The sequence below is a fragment of the Oryctolagus cuniculus genome, chromosome X (genome assembly GCF_964237555.1).
Source record: "Oryctolagus cuniculus chromosome X, mOryCun1.1, whole genome shotgun sequence".
NCBI classification, from domain to species: domain Eukaryota; kingdom Metazoa; phylum Chordata; class Mammalia; order Lagomorpha; family Leporidae; genus Oryctolagus; species Oryctolagus cuniculus.
In genome coordinates, this window is record NC_091453.1 from 77,924,918 (window position 1) to 77,938,568 (window position 13,651).

At 42.2% G+C, this 13,651-nt stretch overlaps 1 long non-coding RNA gene and 1 pseudogene across 4 annotated transcripts in view; one reads left to right on the forward strand and one right to left on the reverse strand.

Annotated features, from left to right (window-relative positions):
• LOC127484884 (uncharacterized) overlaps positions 1-13,651 on the forward strand; it is a 239,703-nt gene that overhangs the window by 70,795 nt on the left and 155,257 nt on the right. The window lies entirely within an intron of this gene.
• Positions 1-13,651, reverse strand: part of LOC100349282 (dynactin subunit 3-like) — a 37,449-nt pseudogene that overhangs the window by 14,690 nt on the left and 9,108 nt on the right.

Sequence of the window (13,651 nt, forward strand, 5' to 3'; positions counted from 1 at the left end):
AATTAACTCAGAAGTATCACAAATCTAAATGCAACATGCAAAACTGAAGCTCCTAGAGGTAACAAAGGAGAAAATGTAGATGACACTGGTTTTGGCTTGTGACTTTTTAGATAGGACATCAAAGGCACCATCTATGAAAGAAATAATTGATAAGCCAAGCTTCATTAAAGTAAAAAAAAATCTGCTCTGCCAAAGATGCAAGAAAATGAAACTATAAGAGACAGATGGAAAGAAACTATTTGGACAAGCATATCTGATAAAAGTCTATTACCCAAGATAGATGGAGAACACTTAAAACTCAGCGATAAGAAAATAACCTGATTTAAAAAGTGGGTCAAAGATCCTAACAGATACCTCACCAAATAATATATACTGATGGCTTATAAGCATATGGAAAAATATACCATGGGACCGGGGTTGTGGCACAGGGGTTAAGCTATGCATGCAATGCCTTATTCCATATTGGGATGCCAGTTCAAGCCGTTTCTGTTCTGTTTCCAACCCAATTTCTTGCTTATGTGCCTGGGAAAGCAGCAGAAGATGGGTCAGGTACTTGAGTGTCTTCTACCTGTGTGAGAAACGAGGATGGAGTTCCCAGCTCCTAGCTTTGGCCTGGCCCATCCCTGGTTGTTGTGGGCCTTTGGGGAATGGAAGATTCTGATTCATTCTCATTCATTCTCTCTCTCTCTCTCTCTCTCACACACACACTGTTTTTTAAATAACAATCTTCTTTTTTAAAGATACTTCACACCAAATGACATCAGGAAAATGCAAATTAATAAAAATAAATCTTAATGAAGAATGGGATGGAAGAGGGAATAGGAGGTGGGACGGGAGTCAGGGTGGGAGGGCGGATACGGGAGGAAGAACCACTATAATCCAAAAGCTGTACTTATGAATTTTATATTTATTAAATAAAAGATTTTTTTATCGCTTCTTGGCCTTTTGGCTAAGATCAAGTGTAATATTAAATAAAATCTTTTTAAAAGAGAATATGAATTAAAACAACAGTGAGATATCACTACACATCTATGAGGACATCCAAAATCTAGTATGTTGACAACAGCAAATATTAGTGTTGATTTGGAGCAACAGGAACCCTCATTGATTGCTGATGGGAATGCAAAATGGTATAGCCACTTTGGAAAGCAGTTTGGCAGTTTCTTACAAAACTAAATATACTTCTGCCATATGCTCCAGCAGTCATGCTCCTTGGTGTTTAACCAAATGAGTTGAATCTGTTTGTTTCCATGAAGACCTGCATATCAGTGTTTTTTTTTTAAAGATTTATTTTTTTACTTGAAAGTCAGAGTTACACAGAGAGAGAAGGAGAGGCAGAGAGAGAGAGAGAGAGAGAGAGAGAGAGAGAGAGAGGTCTTCCATCCGCTGGTTCACTCCTTAGATGGCTGCAATGGCTGGAGCTGTGCCAGTCTGAAGCCAGGAGCCAAGAGCCAAGAGCTTCTTCCAGGTCTCCCACGTGGGTGCAGAGACCCAAGGACTTGGGCCATCTTGTACTGCTTTCCCAGGCCATAGCAGAGAGCTGGATGGGAAGTGGAGCAGCTGGGACTCAAACTGGTGCCCATATGGGATGCCAGCACTGCAGGCGGTGGCTTTACCAGCTATGCCACAGCGCCGGCCCTTGCATATCAGTGTTGATAGCAGCTTTATTCATATGTGCCCAAATTTAGAAGTAACCAATATAAGGCCAGCGCCGCGGCTCACTAGGCTAATCCTCCGCCTTGCGGCACTGGCACACCAGGTTCTAGTTCCGGTCGGGGCACCAGATTCTGTCCCGGTTGCCCCTCTTCCAGGCCAGCTCTCTGCTGTGGCCAGGGAGTGCAGTGGAGGATGCCCCAAGTACTTGGGCCCTGCACCCCATGGGAGACCAGGAGAAGTACCTGGCTCCTGCCATTGGATCAGCGCGGTGCGCTGGCCGCCGCGCACCAGCCGTGGCGGCCATTGGAGGGTGAACCAACGGCAAAGGAAGACCTTTCTCTCTGTCTCTCTCTCACTGTCCACTCTGCCTGTCAAAAAAAAAAAAAAAAAAAAAAAAAAAAAGAAGTAACCAATATATGTTTCAGTAGGTGAATGGATAAACTGCAGAGTAACCACATAATGGAATATTATTCAGTGTTAAAAAGAAATGAGCTATGAAGCCATGACAAGACAAGGAAGAAACTTAAACGCTTACTACTACTAAAGCAAACCAATCTGAAAAGTTATATACTGTATGATTCCATCTATTCTGGACCAGTAATTTTCAGTTAGGGTAGTGCGAAGGATGAATAGGTGGAGCACAGGGGATTTTTAGGACAGTGGAATTATTCTGTATGATACTATAATGGTGAATGCATGTCATTATAGTTTGTTCAAACCCACAGAATGTACACAACACCAAGAGTGAACTCTAATGTAAACTATGGAGTTTTGGTGGTAATAATGTGTCAGTGTAGGTTCAATAATTTTAACAAATCTATCACTCTGGTGGGGGAGATTTAGAATGAGGGTGGCAGTGCATGTTTGGAGACAGGGAGCATATGGGAAATCTCTGTACCTTCTGCCAAATTTTGCCATGAACTTATCATTTCTCTAAACAATGGTCTGTTTTAAACAGTGCTATGAATGAATATTTTACATTAACTTGATAATCCTATGTTAATACCATAACTCTTTCCTTCCACCTCCCATCTCCTACATCTTGCCCTTTGTTCTCCCAATTTCTCTTTTTTTAAGATTTATTTATTTTACTTGAAAGTCACAGTTACGCAGAGAGATGAGAGGCAGAGAGAGAGAGAGGGAGAGAGAGAGGGAGGTCGGTCTTCCATCTGCTGGTTCACTTCCCAGATGGCCACAACGGCCAGAGCTGCGCCGATTCGAAGCCAGGAGCCAGGAGCCAGGAGCCAGGAGCCTCCTCCGGGTCTCCCACGTGGGTGCAGGGGCCTAAGGACTTGGGCCATCTTCTACTGCTTTCCCAGGCCATAGCAAAGAGCTGGACCGGAAGAGGAGCAGCCGGGTCTTGAACTAGCGCCCATATGGGATGCTGGCACTGCAGGTGGTGGCTTTACCTGCCAGCCCCTGCTCTTTTTCCTACAGCAGTCATTTCTTCCTAGTGTCCAGTTTCCATTTGTGCTTATTGTCTGTTTCTTCCCTGTTGGAATGTATGCTCCATGAAGGCAAAGATCTCTATTTTATTCACTGATGTATCCTAAGAGCCTAGAACAGTCTCTGATACATACTAAGGACTTTGTACATATTTTTGAATGACTGAATGAATGAATGCATCACACCAATGGCTTGTTCCCCATACTCTAAGTTCTTTGGGTTTAAGGCTGCTTAAATCTATGCATGGAAATGAGAGATTGGATGGTGAAGGACTAGCTCTACCAAATTCTGAGACACCAGGTACTATTGGCATTGGTGTTGGGAAGAGGCGTGTACCTCAACAGATTTTTAATATATTAAAAACTGGTCTGTTTGGGAAAATTATGTCAGAACATATCAACAAGGAGAAGTGTATGCATGTTGTTAGAGCTGGAGTGGACAGCTCCACAGTGACTGATCTATGGCAGGTGATTACAGAACATAAATCTCACAGCAGTGCCATTCTTTCTTGTGTCAGGGGATCTGCCTTTTGAAACGCTTATCAGTAGGGTCTGGCTTGGCCACTTCCAGACTAGGGTGTAGCTTCCTTGGTGGGCAGCCACTATCAGCCCAAGGCAATTCAACCAAGGAGAAAAGGGGCAGCTGTGAGCACTTAGCTGCTACACTCACAGCAGCTGGTTGCAATTGTCTCCAGGGACCCCAACCTTCTACCTCTCTCTCTTGGCTTCTGAACATATCGATTTACAGCTCTTTCTAATGTATCCTATCCTTAGTTACAGGAGTATTTTTGTTCGGGCAAAGGGAGAAGAGAAAGCCTGTTGAAAGTGTGAGTTAGGAGAGGGGAGGCAGGGAGAGCTAAAAAAAAAAAAAAAAAGAGTTGAATGCCACTGAAGGTAAAAATGTTTGTGTGCGCGCATGCATGGGTGTTTGCATTGGGAGTAGGAGGGGGTTAAAAGTACAAACAGTGAAAAAGTTAGTGGGAAAGAAGGTCTTGTGCCTGGCCTGGGAGGAGTCCCCATCTCTGGCTTGCAAAGGGAATAAATTAGTGGCACAATGACTCCGATTTATTTTGCCCTTTGCAACCTTTGGGAAAAGACTGCCAAACTGAAGTTAAAACAGTCCCTAGTGAATGAATTCTCCACCTGAGACAGTGCTCTTCAAATATTTTCGTTTGCATAATCTCCAAAAGAGTTTTGAAAAAACTATCTGCTCCATATGTACCTTTTTTTTTTTTTTAAGATTTATTTATTTATTTAAAACTGTTACAGAGAGGCAGAGGCAGAGAGAGAGAGAGAGGTCTTCCATTCACTCATTCACTCCCCAAATGGCCGCAACGGATGGAGTGGTGCCAATCCAGAGCCAGGAGCTTCTTTCAGGTCTCCCACGTGGGTGCAGGTGCCCAAGGACTTGGGCCATCTTGCACTACTTTCCCAGGCTATAAGAGAGCTGGATCGGAAATGGAGCAGCTGGGACTCGAACCGGCACTCATATGGGATGCCGGCACTGCAGGCAGTGGCTTTATCCATTTTGTCACAGAGCCGGCCCCATCCATACATATCTTGAAATTAACATCTAACAACAGGGATTTATGAAAGTTTAAATATGGCAAATGATGTAATTTCTTACATTTTGTGAATATTACTATTTTAAAATAAAACTGGCCCACACCTCTCTTAAAGATATTAAGTGCAACCAATTATCATGGGAGTTTGATATCCACCATTAGCCATTTAAAACATGTATGAACAAGCTCCTTTTTTTAAAAAAAAATATTGGGGCCGGCACTGTGGCACAGGAGGTTAAAGCCCCAGCTTGCAGCGCTGGCATCCCATGTGGGCGCCGGTTTGTATCCTGGCTGCTCTTCTTCTGATCCAGCTCTCTGCTATGGCCTGGGAAAGCAGTAGAAGATGACCCAAGTCCTTGGGCCCCTATACCCGTGTGGGAGACCCGGAAGAAGCTCCTGGCTCCTGGCTTCAGATCAGCTCAGCTCTTGCTGTTGCGGTCATTTGGGGAGTGAACCAGCGGAATGGAAGATATCTTTTTCTCTCTCTGGCTCTACTTCTCTCTGTAACTCCTCTGTCTTTCAAAATAAAATAATTCTAAAAAAAAGAAATTATTGAGGCTGGCATTGTGGCATAGCAGGTAAAGCTGCCACTTGTGATGCCGGCATCCAGTATGGGCTCTAGTTCATGTCCTGGCTACTTCACTTTGGATGCAGCTCCCTGCTAATGCACTGGGAAAGCAGTGGAAGATGGCCCAAGTGCTTGGGCCCCTGCACCTGGAGCACCCGGCTCCTGGCTTTGGCCTTGCTCAGCCCCAGAGTTTGAGGCCATTTGGGGAGTGAACCACCAGACAAAAGATATCTCTCTCTCTCTCGCTGTTGCTCTCACTCTGTGTATGTGTGTATGTGTGTGTGTATGTCTCCCTCTCTCTAACTTCTTCTGTTCAAATAAATTTTTAATTTTAATGTTAAGTCTTTCTTAAAAATTTAAAAATTAGAATTATTTGAAAGGCAGAGTGACAGAAAGGGGGTGGGAGATGGGGTGGGGAGGGAGAGGTAGAGATTTTCTGCTGGTTCACTCCTTAAATGGCCAAAATAGCCAGGGCCGGGCCAGGTGGAGGCCTGGAACCTGGAACTTCATCTGGATCTCCCACATGTGTTGCAGGGGTTCATGTCGTTGGGTCGTCTTCTACTGCCTTCCCTGACACATTAGCAGAAAGCTGGATTGGAAGTGGAGTAACATAAACTTAAGCCTGCATTCTGATATAGGATGCCTCTGTCGCAAACAGCAGCTTAACCCTCTACACTACAATGCCGGTGAAAACTCCTTTTGAATAGTCAGAAATGTTATAGCATGCCTTTTCCTCTTAAACTCATTTTTTCATTCTACAGGATTTTATCCTAATATATTTTTATTTTGGAAAGATTTTGGGCTCCTTACCTCCTAATGTCATAGAAACATATAAATTTACACGTTAAAAATACTTATTTCCTATGACTGACTCATTGGGATTTTTTCATTATAATCAACAGCATATGATGGATTAAAATAAATATATTATAAAACCTTATAATAAATAGACAAAATAGAATATTGGGACTCCATCTTTTAACCTGATGGAAGGGGATATTTAAAAGTAGTTCATATGTCTGTGAGTAAATGTTACTTATTATTAGAAAAGTTAGGCATTTTAAGTAGATTTAAGTATTGAGAACCCTTGTTCGCATAAACAAATGGGTGTGAATGAAAAGAACTGAGTTAAAACAGTATCATTCTTTTTTTAATTCTGTGCCAAAATTACAAAATGATCTATCATAAAAATTTGTGTAATAATCTATCACATAACAAGTTGGTCAGATCCTCCTCTGATTTTGTTGACAGCAAGGCAATAAAAACAACTTGCCTTTACAAAAGGATTTATTATCCTATATTAAAGTAATGGATTATCCTATCATTAACTTTTTAGATATCAACACCAAGATTCTAAGTGTCCCTTTGTGTGCTGTCCAGGAGGTTTTCACACCTTGGGATAGGGCACCAAAGTTAGCTCTGAGATGAGTTAGAGACATGAGAGAAGGGAATGTGGGAAAGTATCAGGTATGTTCTCATGCAGATCAAGTTGAGAAAAGAGTAAACATGGAAGTAAAAAAAATCTGGAAATTGGTTAAAAACATACAAAGAACAACTGCTCACATATTTCTTTACTTCTTCATGTATCCCAGGAGTATGTGCACCCAGCTTGAAGAGCATTGACCCAAAGAACAAACTATTGTAAAAATCAGGAGATTGAATTAGGGGGGAAGACATTAATGCTGAAGCAGTGTGATACAGTTTGTACACTCAGTCTAGAACTCAACATGCCTACGTTGCACCTGCCCTTGAGACAAGGCATTTATTTACTTACAGTCATCCTGAGGTGACGGATGAGGGGGGAATTGCAAAACTGCAATTGGCCCTTTGGATAAAGGACATCAGTTCAGAAAAGGAGGATAAGAACCACAAATAAAGTTATCCATTTGCTTGGTTTCCCAATTTCCCCTAAACAACAGATGTTAAATGAGGCTCTTTGAGTTGCTTTAGGTAGAATATAGCACACAGCTTAGATCCAGAAAATAACAGGTCAAGAAAATTCACAATAGGCAGCTAATGTAATTTCTCCTTAAGAAGTCTAATGATCCACTTCTAACCTACTTCAGTGATTAAGTTCTACCCCAATAGGTTTTTGAATTGGGGTCCATGGGAATTCACATGACTGGGTGTTCCCAATCTGCAAACAATGAAATATTCTGTAAAAATATCTAAGACAGCTGAGGAATTGGTCAATGACTTTTCTATTTTAAATTTTAAGGTTTAGAGAGTTAGTTGGGGAAAAGTGCTGTGTTCCTGAAAGCACATGCGCACATACACACACACATATGATCACACATCACCCAAATCATTCATTGAGTACAGAATTGCTTTTAGTTGTTTGTGCCCTTGCACATGTTGTTTCTTATGCCTGGGGTCACCAAAGCTCACCTTTTCGCTGGAGCCTCCTCAACTCTTCCAGAACCCTAAAAAAAATGTTGCTTTCTCTTCTAGAGAGTATCATGTACTTACCATTATTTTTTTTAAGAAAGATTTATTTATTTAGAGAGGCAGAGAGAGAGAGAGGTCTTCCATCTGCTGGTTCACTCCCCAGATGGCCGCAGATGGCTGGTGCTGTGCCAACTGGAAGCCCAAAGCCAGGAGCCAGGATCTAGGAGCATCTTCTGGGTTTCCCACGCGGTTGCTGGGGCCCAAGGACTTGGGCCATCTTCCACTGCTTTCCCAGGCCATAGCAGAGAGCTGGATGGAAGTGGGGCAGCCAGGACTCGAACTGGCACCCATATGGGATGCTGGTGCTGCAGGCAGCAGCTTTACCTGTTACGCCACAGTGCCAGCCCTGTACTTAGCATTATTATGGTACTTCCCGTGTTGCATTGTAACTATATTGTTGCATGTACTGACAATTCAATCTTCCAAATATCTCTAATTTGTCTTTGCTCCATTCCCTCTACCAACACATTGGTTCAGTTTATGTAATCTGTCAACTGGAACATTGTAACAGTATCGAGTCCCGACCTATTCCTATCTGTATTTCCATACTGCTAATGAGGTAACTCATCTAAGACTCTGTTAACACATATCATGCCCCTACTTACAGCAATTTTGTGCGTTCATGGTGCCCGGTGCCCTGCATTGCAAAGCCCATACTCCTTAGCCAACTCGACTGGCCCTGCTCTCTCCACAGGCTTCTTTTACTTTGCCCCTCTCTCCATCCCTGGATCCTTATCTTCCAGCCATGAGGAAGAATTGACAATTTACCCAAGAAGCCACCTTATCTCAAAGGTGTTGTGCCTTTGTAAACACTGCTTCCCTCACTGGAGGTATCTATTCTCCAGTGTTTAGTGAGGTTAATTCCTGCAATCCTTTAGATCCCCACTTAGTTGTGTCTTCCTCTGGGGAGCTTTCCTGTCACTAAAGTGCTCTTCTTCTTGTTTTTTAATGCTACAGTCCTCTTCCATCCTATTTACCATACTGCATAGTAATCGTTTTTGTGTCCGTCTATACCGTAGATCTGTACCGTAGATCTTAAGGGCAGGGGCTACATCTCCATTTCCTACTATAATGCCTTTTTCACGTAGTTGTTCAAAAATTCGTTTTTGAATGAATGAGGGATGAATGGGAGGAGAATGTGTGTCTGTAGGGTAGGCTTAAGGCATCTAGTTTACTTTGGAATGTTGAGTCATTCCCAGCTAAGAGGCCACAGGGCTTTAGAGCATGGCATAGGGAATCAGGGGCTTTCTAGGCCATGCCCAGAAAGTGTTGGGGATTCAGTAGACAACACATATTTAGAGAGTTATATGTACTAAAACTAGACTCAACAGAGCTTCTGAGCTTCTAACCATTGCTGTATACACTGTGTGTAATCAAGAGTAGTAACATGAAGACATTAGGAGAATGAGATTGCTGAAAGGCTAACAGAGAAAGGAATCTGGGTGCTATAGAGACTAAACAGTAGTCACAGCTGTTGACTCTAAAGGACAGCAGAACAAGAGGAGGATAAAAAGAGCAATAAAAGGCTATTGAAAGCACACCTGTTACAGTAGGAGACAAGCCTTTGACAGTATCGGTTACATGCCTACGACAATTTGCCTCTTCTTTATTTTATAAACTCTGAGTAATCTAAGGATAAAATTGGACTAAGATGGGGCATTGTTCTAACATTTCCTATTGGCAATATCCTTTCTGTATTATCGGTCACGGAAATATATATAATCAAAATGAAAGCAAACACAATTTAGTTTTGAGGCTATATGTATAACATGTAAATAAAACAGGAAAAAGAAAATTATTGTGCCATTAACCATCCAACTCAAATGTAATCTCACTGTTAGCCTTTTATGATACCCTGTAAGTATGAATATAATTTTACTAATAAATATTTTATTAAAGAGATATAATCCAGATGTTATTAAATTATCTCTTCTATCACTAACCTCACAGGTGGCTTAGATCCATACTTTGGTAGAACCTACTTTGATAACAGAAGTACTACATTTATTTTAAAGACTCCTGAACCCAGGTGGACAGCTGTATAAAGCAGATATACAGATAGCCACAAATATTTGGATAAAAATTCAGTCAAAAAACCTGGATTCACATCTAATGATAACAGAATACAATTTTCCTGTTCTGGGCCAGCTGGTGTTGTTGCATGGTGAACTAAGCTGCTGCCTGAGCTGGTTCAAGTCCCAACTGTTCTGCTTCTGATCCAGCTCTGTGTTAATGCCCCTGGGAGAGCAGTGGAAGGCTTGGGCCCCTGTCACCCACATGGGAGACTTGGAAGGAACTTTGGGGTCCTGGCTTTGGATGGAACAACCCAAACCATTGTGGCCACTGGGGATAAACCAGTGGATGGAAGGCATCTCTCTCTCTCTCTCTCTCTCTCTCTCTATATATATATATATATATATATATAAATGTGTGTGTGTGTATATGTCTCAGTCATCCAAATAATGGACAATTTTCTACTGCTTTCTCAGTCACAGTAGCCAGCAGCTGGATTGGAAGCAGAGAAGCCAAGACTCAACCCAGTGTTCCATATGGGATGCTTGCTTTGTAAGCAGCAACTTAAACCCTGTGCCACAACACTGTCTCTGACTCCTGATTTTCTGACTTAAGTAAGTGGGTAGGTAGCAGTGCCTTTGACTGAAATGCAAAGCACTGAAGGATGAACAGAAACCTTGGGGAAGGTGGTGTAAATATTGACTATTTTTTTTGTCCTGGTGAATTTTTGGTTCCTGTGATATACGTATGGTAAGCAGGTTTGTTCTGAATTCAGAATAAAAATCTAGCACAGTCATTGACGCATAACTGAGGCAAAGAACTTTCTCCTTCATCTAAGGAGAAGAGGCCATGTCCTAGGGAACTCTGATATTTAATGTTTAGTTAATGGTGGAGAAATAGGGCCAGTTCTGGTGCTGTGGTTAGGATGCCAGTCGGGACACCTGCATCCCATATCAGAGTGCTGTGTTTGAGTCCTGGGTCTGATGATTTCAACTTTCTGCTAACATGCACCTTGGGAGGCAGCAGGTGATGGCTCAAGTACTTGGGTCCCTGCCACCCATGTAGGAGAACCAGACTTGAGTTCTGGGCTTCGGGCTAGCCCAGCCCCAGCATTTGAAGAGTAGGTGGAAAATCCCTATCTTTTTGTCTCTCTGCCTTTCAAATAAATAAATACTTTTTTAAAAGAAAGAGGAACAGGGACAGATATTGTGGTGCAGTGGGTTAAGCTGCCACCTGCAGCTCTGCAATCCCATTTGGGCGCTGGCTGCTCCTCTTCTGATCCAGCTCCCTGCTAATGTCCTGGGAAAGCAGCAGAAGATGGCTCAGGTGCTTGGGCCCCTGAACCTACGAGGGAGACCCAGAAGAGGCTCCTGACTTTGGTCTGGCCCAGCCCTTGCTGTTGCAGCCATTTGGGGGAGTGAACCAGAGGATGGAAGACCTCTCTCTCTCTCTAACTCTGCCTATGAAATAAATAAAATACATCTTTAAAGAAAAGATAGAGGAACGAACAATGCAGCTAGAGGAAATAAATGGAGGAAAACTGAAAAAAAAAAAGGTGCTATCATAGAAATCAAGCAAATATCTGGGTATGATCTTGTAAGATAAGCCACATATGTAAGATTCTATCTGGTCATTGTCCCATCCTCGCCTTCCACTTCCTGAGTTCTGTGGTGTAAATACACTGGCAAGGTGCCTTCACTAAATATACAGGACTGGGGCATGCGGAGGAAAATGACTCTCCGCTTGACTTATAAAGAAAGGCCCTGGGTATTTTTCCACAGGCCTGTGACAAACTATCTTTCTTTCATAGACAGGGGAATCAGGCTTCCTATTTATGATTTATTAGCACCCCTATGTGCCAAGCACACTGGAACTCAACAAAAAAAGATTCTTTCCTAAGAGAGAAAGAAATACGATTTCCCAGGAAAATGTCCACAGGGACTCAGATATTATGTCTGTGTTTGCCAAGCAGGCACAGGAGAAAGATCAAAGGGCAGGACATGCTGAAAAATGGTTTTTGAGCTAAAACTCCCTAAAGTTTGTAAATTTCTGGGAAAATGAAGCCCTTTGAATGAAGAGTGTATGCTGTACACAAAGTTTGAGTTCAATTAGGATCAGATATCAAAGATGATCTTACTCCCTTCAAATGATTTAACTGGATACCAGCTGGAAAAAGCTTAAGCTAAAAAGGAACTAGAAATATTGTGACTAAGATTCTGACAGATGCGAAAAACAGGAAGAACTCTGTGGCAATCCAAAAGGGAAAAAAATGCAAAAGAGGCGGAATAGATACAAACTGCTGATTACTGCGACTGAATTTCATCTCAATGATAGATTCAAATAGTAAAGATTTTGTTTCAGAAAAACAAATCTCTCTTAACAAAGGAAAATCAGATACTCTGCAATTTCTAAGCCTGTGCTATTAATAAATGCTTTTTGAGAAAGGGAAAGGAAGAAGAGATGGAGAAAAAAAGAGGAAGAGAGAGAGAGAGAGAAGTTGATTCTGAGAAATCGACTATGTTTGCCTGACAGTCACTGGATGAAATCACAAAGAAAACACTGGCAGGAATACAGCCCTCCTGGAATCCATTAAATACAAAGAGGGAGAAAACACTAAATGTTAGTTGCAGATCGGCATGCTATATCCAAAGATTGGAGCAGAACTGTTTAAGGGTAAGCAGATCCAGTAATAAAATTTCATAATCAGTGCTCATAAAAATAACCAGAACAGAAGTTTGCTAGGTTAGAGAGCAACTGTTGCTACTACATATGCTGGATTCCATACATCACTCTTAATGAGAAACAAAGATGTTGGTGAGTTATTTAACCCTCATTTTTCTTGCCTCTCAGCAAGAAAGTTTCCACAATGCCTTTACTAGTCACTAATCACAATTGCACAGTTTTTGGAGATGTTTTCAGAATAAAGACTCATTTCTCAATCTTAGCTTAGCTACCAATTTAGAATAGACATTAGGGCTTGTTTAGGCCAGGCGATGAGAGTGGGACGTGCTAGTCACTTCCCACCCCCACACTTCCTTTGGTGGATCCATTCATTAGGCGACAGCTATGTGGTAGAGCGACTTGACATGAAAGAGTAGCCTCTTTCATGGGAAGTGTCAGAGAGAAATCAGAGATCAGATAGGCGAGGTGCCAAGCACAGGGAACTCGGCTAACACAGGATGGAACAGGTTGGTACGGAAGCTCCAACCGGCTACAACAAAGGTTTCTGACTCTTTTTTGGAAGACCATACATTACTAGTGAGACAGTCACTTGGAAATATTACAAAAGCAATAACTGTTCATTCTGTAAAAATTTTTACAAAACAGATATAAGCAAAAAGAAGAAAATAAAAAACATATATACTGCTAATACCATGGATAGCAAAAGTTAATTGCTTGTTATATATTCCACAAGATCTTTATGCATATACAGTTATATTAATGCACACTGTATTTTAGTCAACTTTACTGTTTTTGCAATGATATTTTAATGAGAGAAGTACCATTTTGTTTCTACATAATGCTACCTTATAAGTATATATATCACAATTTTTTCATTAGTATTCTATTGTCAAACACATATGGCATTGCTGGCACCACAGCTCACTAGGCTAATCCTCCGCCTTGCGGTGCCGGCACACCAGGTTCTAGTCCCGGTCGGGGTGCCGGATTCTGTCCCGGTTGCCCCTCTTCCAGGCCAGCTCTCTGCTGTGGCCTGGGAGTGCAGTGGAGGATGGCCCAAGTGCTTGGGTCCTGCACCTGCATGGGAGACCAGGAGAAGCACCTGGCTCCTGCCTTCGGATCAGCGCGGTGCACAGGCGGCAGCATGCCGGCCGCAGCAGCCATTGTGGGGTGAACCAACGGAAAGGGAAGACCTTTCTCTCTGTTCCTCTCTCTCACTGTCTAACTCTGCCTGTCAAAAAAAAAAAAAAAAAGATTAAAAAAAAATGTATGGC